Below are 9,832 nucleotides of genomic sequence, written 5' to 3'. Positions count from 1 at the left end.
GTTTTGTCCCATCTTCCAAAGCCTATGCCCTTGTGTCTTCAGGTATGCAGACATAGTGATTGCCCCAGGTGACTCAACAAATGTTTGGCAGCAAGAATGATGTCTAGAAGTTGAAAGCTCCCTAAGAAGCCGACACATTTTCTTGTGCAAAACCTGTTGAATGTTTTGTATTTTGCTGGAAGCAGATGAACCAAAGTTAAAGATGTAGGGCATTCTGTGAAAAGCAATTAAAAGACGTTGCAATTCTGATGGCCCCTGACTTAGGCTGGGCATAAAATTCAATCCCGTTTATTATGATTCTTCCTATCTTCATTTGCATTATTTGATGCCAAAGCAGTTTTTCTTTAAACTACATTTTTAAAATTTAGTTTTATAATTTTTTTGACGGTACATATGCATGGACATTTTTGTTTGTTTGTTTTTTTACAACATTATCCCTTGCATTCACTTTTCCAAATTTTCCCCTCCCTTCCTCTCCCCTCTCCCCTAGATGACAGGCAATCCCATACATGTTAAATGTGTTACAGTATATCCCAGATACAGTATATGTGTGTAAAACCAAATTTCTTGTTGGAAGATAAGAATTGGATTCCGAAGGTATAAGATGAACTACATTTTCTAAAGGGCTTTCAACATGCTTCATGAAAAGACCAGAACTGAATGGAAAATTTGACTTTGGAATATTAGACTCTCGACAAACATAAAAAGGAAGATCATGAAGGACTTAATAAGGTAAAATTGTGAACATTCTTCCAAGGGAAGATGAGACTGGTAACTTACCAGAATTTTCTCATTTTTAGTGCACTTAGAAGGAGTATACATAGAAGGCACAGGTGGGAGTTGAATGGGAATATCTAAGAAAAAAAGATGAAGGGCTGAGAGGAATATATAGGGAGGAAGCTGTTAACCTATAACCTATAAAGGTAGAATGGGATTGTGACACATAAAAGAGGGAAGAAAAAGCTTTTACAATGGAAAGGAAGAGGAGGGAGATAAGGAGTAGAAGGCGGGTTAACATGCTTGGCTCAATTGGGAAATATCAAACATGTACAATTGAGTAAAGAAATGTATCTTACAGGACAGCAGGGTGGGAGGGAAGGGGATAAGGAAACATGGTGATGGGAGGGCGGGCCGATTGAGGGAAGGGGTAGTCAGAATCCCAAACACGGCTGGCATTCTCAGTGAGGGTTTGGGAGGGAGGGAAGGTGAGAATCTGCAGCTCAGGAGCGGCTGCACGCGGCGAGCTCGCTTCCCGGGCATCTGTTCCGGTTGAAGTCTCCCTTCCTGGGGCTGCTGGCGTTGCCGCCAGTCCAGTACCGGCCCCAGCGCAGCTACAGCCGTTGGGGCGCCAGCGCCATGGTCACTCGCACACTGGGGCCGCAGTGGCTGCTACCACATAACTAACCACTTTTATATTGGAGAGGGGGTAAGACCAGATCTCCTTCCTTTGCCCTTTTCGTTGATTTCCTTGATATCCTTCCTCTTTGTTCTTTTACGTGGATTTGGTTATTTTGACTAGCTCTGTCAAATATTTTACTCTCCTCTTTGTCTTGGGTAATTTGACAGGAAGGAGCACCAAACAAGTTAATTTAGGTGAAATGGTTATTTCATGATATTGGCTGGGCCTGCCCTTGAGAAGATGAGATCTTTTGAATTGTTTAGATCTGACTTTATTCATGAGACAAGCAAGTGTTTTGGGATCGTCTGGGTTTGTCTTGGCAGAGAGACTCCCAAACGCTTTATATTGTGAGTTATTTTAAATGGGATTTCTCTCTCGTGCTGCTGGCTCTCTTGCCGATTTAAACAAATTCTAGTGATTTATGGGCATGTATTTTATATCCTGCAACTTTGTTAACGTTAAGTTAACTACTAAGTTAACTTATGTAAAGTAAAGTTAAGTAGTTCTGCCTTGATTCTCTAGGATTCTCCAAGCCTACCATCATCTTCTCTGGCAAGACTGACAGTTGCATTTTCTCATTGCCAGTCCTAATTCCTTCACTTTCTTTGTCTTCCCTTATTGCTAGAGAAAACATTGCTAGTGCAATATTGAGTAATAGTGGTGATAATAACATCCTTACCCTGATATTATTGAAAAGGCTTCTAGCTTGTCCCCATCCCAGATAATCCTTATTCCTTGTAATTTTGGGGAGTCCTGGGCTGATCCTCCAGTTAAGGATGTTACATGGCTAGCTGAAGTTTTTCCCATGAAATTTTCTGGAGATTTGAAAGAAAAATCTCAGAGTTGACTCTGTGGCATTTTCTTGGTAAAGATATAGAGTGTTTTGTCATGTCTTTTTCTAATGTGTCCTCATTTCACAGATAAGGAACCTCTGAGACAAGCATTATATGACTTGGCCTGGATCAGACAATTTGTAAGTATGTATATATGCCTTGATTCAAATTCAGATCTTCTTGATCTAAGGCCTCATGGTTTTTCCACCATACCAGCAACCTGCTCAATCAATACATAAGTTTGATTACATTTTGGGATGCTTTATTTGACAGCTAAACCAAACATTCTGATGAGGATGGCATTCTCTGTGCCAGAACTCTAAAACAAGGAACAGTGTGAAGAATTCTGATTATAATAGTTCCTGTTATAATTAACCACATCACTTATATTAATGTTTGAATTATATTTAGACAGATCACAAATTACATAGCTAGGGTAGCTTAGCTCAAAACCATAGATATAACAAGTTTTCTGATATGATATAATCATCATCATAATCATAAAACAATAATAATACATTTTACTTAAAAGGAGAACAGAATAAATGCAATAGTACCTAATTTATTTTGGCATCACATATAACCCAATTTATAGTATCAGTTATTTAGTGTTGTATTTTTCTCACAGGCTATTTACTCCAGCATTTCATATTACAAAATTCACTATTTCTGGCTAACTCACTGTAGACTATTTTAAAAGTGATAGTAATCTACTCCCGTCCTCACACTTAAGAAGGCAATTAGTTACCAAATTTTCCCAAACTCTCCATATACACTTTAGCAAGTAGCATTGAAATTCAGCTACAAAATTTCCATTGGAATGTGATAACTTACTTGCAATTACTGTCCTTGTAGAAATGACCATTCCGTTTTAAATACTTAGTACATTTTTGCCTCATTTAAAATGTTTTCGCGAAGATAATGCCATAAATAATTTCCCTTGAAGTTTTTGTGGTTTTGTGATTATGATTTTACTTATAGTATATAAAAAACGAGAAGCTGTTTAAATGGTGCTAGGCAGTTTACACTTTGGCCTTAGGATAAAATGAATTTCTAATCAGTTAAGATGTTGAAACAGAACCTCAGCATTCATTTTCTTCCTACATGTTTTCTTCTGCAGTGCCTCCATTTTTATGCTCATTTGAATTTGTTGTAACATTGCTTTGTAGAACTATTTTTATTTCTCCATTTACATTTAAAATGATAAATATAAATTTTAAGTTTTGAGTTCCTGATTTTCACCTTACTTCCCCAACACCCCCTTTTAGAAGTCACATATGAAGTTATATAAACCATTTCCATCAAATTTATGTTGTGAAAGAAAACATAGATCTCCTAACCCTCAAAGAAATCACTTAAAATAAAGAAAAAAGTATGCTTCTGTCTGTATTCAAACAGAATCAGTTCTTTCTATGGATATGGGTAGCATTTTCTCATCATAAGTCCCTCAAAGTAGTCTTGTATCATTGTATTGCTGAGAATAGCAAAGTCATTTACAACTGATCGTCTTTACAACATTACTATTATTTTGTACACATTACATTTCACTTTCCTTGAGTTCATATGGGACTTTCCAAGTTTTTTTTTAATATCCTGTTCATCATTTCTTGTAAAATCATAATATTCCATCATAATCACATAAAATTTATTCAGCCATTCCCTAACTGATGAACCTTCTTGCAGTTTCCAATTGGTTATCCTTAGAAAAGATATATATTTTTGCATATACAATATTTTCTTTTAAAAATCTCTTTCAGTATTCATGCCTAGTCATAGTATTGTAAGGTAAAGTATATCCATGACCTTATAGACCTGGGGTGTAATTTATATCTTTTGATCATTTATTAGTGGGGTAATGGTTCTTATTTCTTATAAATTTGACTTAGTTCCATAGACATTTGAGAAAAGAGACCTTTATCAGAGAAATTTGCTTCAAAATTACCCCAGTTTATACTATTTTCTCTTTCCTTTTACCCTCTTCCTCCTTCAAAGTGTTTTACTTTGGACCATCCCCTTCCCCAATATGCTCTCTCTTCTATCACCTTCCATCTTTCTCATATTTCCTTCCTATTATTTTGCTGCAGGGTAAGATAAGATTTCTATACCCATACTGAGTATGTATGTTATTTCCTCTTTGAGTTAGATTAGATTTTGGGTTAGATGAGAGTTAGATTCACTTAATCCTTTCTCTTGCTCTTCCCCTCCATTGTTAAAAGCTTTTTCTTGATACTTCTATGGTGGATAAATTAATGGTATTCTAAATCTCCTTTTTCCTTTCTCCAAGGGCATTACTTTCTCACCTCTTTTTTATTACCTGTGCTCTGTTGTCCATATTTTACTCCTACTAACTTACATAACAATAAGAAAGTTCTTATGAGTTACAAGTATTATCCTTCCAGATAGAAATGTAAATCCCTTCTGATTTCTCTTTTAAAATTACTTTTTTTTTATGTTTCTCCTGAGTCCTGGATTTGAAATTAAAAATTTTTTTTCATCTCTCATTTTTTCATCATGAAGGCTTGAAAGTTTTCTATTTCACTGAATTTTCATATCCTTTTTTCCTTGAAGGATTGCATTCAAATTCTTGGTTATAACCCTAGCTCCATTGCACTACAAAATATCATATTCCAAGCTCTCTGGTTCTTTAGTGTAAAAATTGCTAAATCTTCTGTTATCATGACTGTGGCTCCATATTATTTGAATTGCTTTTTGCTGGATGCTCCCATTATTTTCTCCTTGACATGAAAGTTAAAGAATTTGGCTATAATATTCCTGGAAATATTTTTGATCTTGGCATCTCTTTCAGAGGCAGGGGATCAGTGGGATCCTTAATATCAACTTTGTCCTTTGATTCTAGAATATCAGGTAAATTTTCCTTGATAATTTCTTGAAATTAAAACATCTAGGTTTTTTTTTTTCTGATCATGAGTTTCAGATGGAGTAATAATTTTTAAATTGTTTCTCATAGATCTATTTTCCAGTTTGTTTTTAATGAGATATTTCACATTTTCCCCCATTTTTCATAGAGAAATTTCATAGAGAACTTGGTATTTTTTTATTTTATCTTGCTTTCTCTTAAGGTCATTAGCTTCTATTTACTCAATTCTGATTTTTAAGGAATTATTTTCCCCATTAAGCTTTTGTAGCTCCCTTTACCATTTGGCCAATTTTTTTTTTTAAGGTATTCTTCTCAGTAGCTTTTTGTATTTCTTTTTGCGTCACTTTCATTTATCTTCTGACTTTTTTCTCTTATCTCTCTTCCTCGATTTTCAAAATCCCGTTTGAGCTCTTCATGGGTTGAACCCAATTCTTACTTTTATTGAAAGCTTTAGAAATAGTAGCCTTGACTTTACCTTCTTCTGAGTGTTTATTTTGATCTTCCTTGTCACCATAGTAACTTTTTATCATCAGAATCTTTTTCTGTTGTTTGCTTATTTTCACAGGTTATTATTCAGTTTTTAACTCTTTGTTAAAGTAAGTCTGTGTATTTAAGCATCTTTGGGCTAAATTTGCTCACCCTCATTTGTAGTATCCCATCTCTTTCTGGACCATGAGGTTTTCCATTCTTTCACTTCCAATGACATCTGTGAGAGATTTCAAGTGAGAGTCAACAGTCCTCCTTTAGAATCAGAAATGTTTTTAGTCTCTGATGTAGGATTTATTGTATAATTGTTTGACAATGACAGTTCTATACACTTGATGTCTTGCTGTGTCATTTTAGAAATCATCCTATTAACAATTATTCCCTTAATTGTTTTGAGCTTAGGGGGAAAGTCAATATTAGGCAATTCCCTATATACAGAATGGTGGATATCTTAAACTTTCTGTGGCACCAGTTGTAAATAGCCAACATGCATAAGATACTATTACAAGTACAAGGGGGTGTTCTTTAATTGTATCATTTTGAAAACTTTTTGAATAACAGCCTTATGTCGGCAAGTATATCATAATGTAAAAATATGGTTGCATCCTCACTATTGCTCCATAGAAAATTTGTTATGAAACGCATACATAACCAAAAAAATTATTGAATTCATTATGTAAAATAATTTCACGATTAGCTTTACTCTATTTGTCGTCCTCTCCTTGGTTTTCCATCTCTTTCCTGGAATAGAAAATCCATTTATATGTTAAATCCTTTTATAATGACAAATGAATATTAAAGTTATTTGTTATAAGTGTTTTTCCCATAATTATGCTTACTCTACTATGCTAAGCCTCTAGTGGAAAACAATACTGCTAGTTTGGGGATAGTGAGAATATATGATAGTTTAGCTTTTTTTTTCTTCCTCATGTGCTGTTTCAGCTCACTCATTTTGGCACTTTGCTTGACTTGCCAAGTCTTTGTTCAGAAGACTGCTTCATCAGAACGTATAACTAGTTTTCACAGATTTTTTTTCAGTTTTTTTATTAAAGCTTTTTATTCACAAAGCATATATTCATGGGTAATTTTTCCAACATTAACCACTGCATAACCTAGAGCTGCAAAATTCCCCCTTCATCAGTAAAAACATACCAAATATGCCAAAACACATGCCAACTATGCCAAAATGCATTCCAGGTCCAATATGCATACACAGCGATCCAGTTGCACAAGAAAAAATCAGATCAAGAAGGAAGAAAAAGAAAAACTGAAAAAAAAGAAACAAATGCAAGCAAATAACAGAGAGTGAGAATGCTATGTTGTTTTCCACACACTGTTCCCATTTCACTCTCTAGGTGTAAATGGTTCTTTTCATTACTGCACAAGTGGAACTGGTTTGAATCATCAATTTTGAAGACAGCCACGTCCATCAGAATTGATCATTGTAGAGTTTTGCTGTTGTGTATAATGATCTCCTGGTTCTGCTCATTTCACTTTGAATCAGTTCATGTCAGCCTTTCCCAGCCCCTCTGAAATCACCCTGCTGGTCATTTCTCACAAAAAATAAGATTCCATAACATTCATATAGCATAATTCAGCCATTTTTCCAATTGATGAGCATATAGTTTCCAGTTTCTTGCCACTATGAAAGGGGCTTCCACACACATTTTTGCACGTGTGAGTTCCTTTATCTCTTCTAAGATCTATGGGATATAATCCTAATAGAAACAATGCTGGATCACAGGATATGCACAGTTTGGTAATTTTTTGAGCATAGTTCCAAACAGCTCTCCAGAATAGTTGGATCTCTTTACGGTTCCACCAGCAATGTATCAGTCTCCCAGTTTTCCCACATCCCCTCCAACATTCGTTATCTTTTCCTGTCATCTTAGCCAATCTGGCAGGTGTGTAGTGATATCTTAGATTTGTCTTGATTAGCATTTCTCTGATCAATAGTGATTTGGAGCACTTGTTCATGTGGCTACAAATATATCATCCACAGTATATATATATATATATATATATATATATATATATATATATATATATATATATCTCCTCTCTTGGAGGACTATTTTACAAATGTGAAAGTAAAATTGGAATTTGTGTGTATGGATTTAGTTAAGTGGAGAGATTTGGAAATGCAAAGAAGTTGACCAAGTTGTGAGATGATTGGTTTCTTCTCTAAAACTAGGGTCCTAGAGAGTTCAGAAATAGACTCAAATTGTTCATTGATTGTAAGCATACAGTGGGGAATGGGAAATAGTAGGATAATTTAGTTAGGCAGATATTACATCTTTAGTACTGACTATGCTTGGAGTCGATGAAAGCAACATCACCTTGAGTGACATAAAAATTTGGAAGAGATCATGATGGTGAAGATAATTCTGAACAGGTTATTGTACTCCATGCTCTGACAATAGAGAATCCCTGTCAAGGATTGATTTTTAAACATTTAATTTCTTAAACAAAGATATAGCCAAAATATAATTAGATACATATATTTCCATTGAATGTGGATCCCTTCATAACTGTTTTAAAGCTGCGATATTTCTCACTAGGTTGAAATTTTATTCAAAGCCCTTTGTAATGAGATATCCCATGATGATTTTTATGTCTGTCAGCATGTTGTGTGTAGAGATGGCATCTCTCTGCTTATTTCAATGACAAATACACAACATTATTTCTTAAAAAAACATTTCTCATAATTATCTTTTCTCTACACTGAAAAGCACCTAGCAGAACACAATACAATTATTTTGAGAAAAGATCATATGATATTATTCATTCATTCTTTTTCTTCTGGATGGGTTGTTTCAAGGTCACTCATTTTGGCCCTTTTCTGACTCAGCCAAGTCCTTTCCCTTTCTAGGATGGCTGCTTCATCAGAACCTGGCACCTTTTCTCAGAAGTCATTTCCAATTGAGACCTTCCTGGCTGTGAGAGGATAGGAAATTCCCCAGACATGCTTGAAAAAAATGATTGCCCCACCCCCTCTCCTTTGTTACACCTCCTGCTTTCTCCTGTGCTTTTCACACAGTTTTCCTGAGCTAGCTTGATGAATGGAGAGACCAAAGGAGTGAAATGGATTTAATGGTACACTGATCAACATCCCCAGGGCCTTGGTAGAGATGGAACCTCACTGCTCACCACTCTTCTTCAAGAGCATGTTTTTCTTTGTGTTATGCAATCACTGTTTTATTTGACCATTTTGAATAAGTATCAGCATAAGCTGTTTTAAATGATCCCATTTAATATGAATATTGGACCTCAACACAAAGTTAATTCTAATCTAAGAGATTCCAATAGAAACTCACCAACAAAAACTTTTCCGGAATCTTTTTTTTTTCAAATGGATTTCACCATTGTCTGAAATAGTCAAACGTTTGAAAGTGACTTAAATTAGTATTTAGAGAAAAAAATGAACCATCAGTCATTTTCCTAATGTGAAATTAATGTTTGACTTTTCCATAGTAGAAATTCCCCCCATCCTTGTCCCCTACCCAATAGATGACAACTCCCAACAGGAAAGAAAATAGAATACTTGGATTGCCTGAAAGTTATGTTTCAGTAGTGTTCCAATAACTATGTAATCTGTAAATGTTAATGTCATTTCAAAAAACTCACCACATTCAAATAAATACGATGTTTTTGATGCAATTTTCAAATGAGGCATTCCTTAAAATGAAAATAGATGTAAATAGATGAATATGAAAATAGAAATATTATATATATATGTATATATATATGTATATATATATATATGCACACATATAAATACACATCTGTGAAATCATTTTATATATTCACATATGAAGAGACAGATAAAGGCAGAGACAGACTGAACTATTATTATGAAATTAGATAAGAAAAGGACTCATTTTATAATGATCTTGCATTACCTATTGAAAGGGCCTTGAAAAGTAATCAAATTCATACATTTTTTCCTGCAGTTTGTCACTTTCTCTGCCTATTGATAAGGGTTGAGGTTCCCTTTAAAATTCTCAACCCCCATGGATGAATATCTGGGCCCTGCCCCCAAGGGATCTGAGCTGGCTTGGGTTTTCTCAGCCCCCCCAGTCAGTTTCTTCCTTATCTGAAAAGGTCACCAAGAGTTTGGCACTGCCCACAATCTCCTTTTAGGTATGAAAGAGCCCAGCTGGAGCTCTCTCTTTGCACGAGCCCTTCCACTCAACACATGGTTATCCTTCTGGCCAGGTAAGGGTTCCTGCCCGC

General features: G+C 35.1%; 1 long non-coding RNA gene across 1 annotated transcript; it reads left to right on the top strand.

Annotated features, from left to right (window-relative positions):
* The first annotated feature begins 1,262 nt into the window (after nt 1–1,262).
* LOC141561380 (uncharacterized) lies at nt 1,263–9,254 on the top strand. The gene is made up of 3 exons (XR_012488039.1): nt 1,263–1,426; nt 2,320–2,372; nt 8,469–9,254. It is a non-coding gene; the product is annotated as an uncharacterized LOC141561380 (long non-coding RNA).
* The last annotated feature ends 578 nt before the right edge of the window (nt 9,255–9,832 follow it).

This window comes from Sminthopsis crassicaudata, chromosome 3, assembly GCF_048593235.1.
Source record: "Sminthopsis crassicaudata isolate SCR6 chromosome 3, ASM4859323v1, whole genome shotgun sequence".
NCBI lineage: Eukaryota > Metazoa > Chordata > Mammalia > Dasyuromorphia > Dasyuridae > Sminthopsis > Sminthopsis crassicaudata.
The sequence above is the reverse complement of the archived record's forward strand: the minus strand, read 5'-3'. Positions and strand labels throughout refer to the sequence as shown.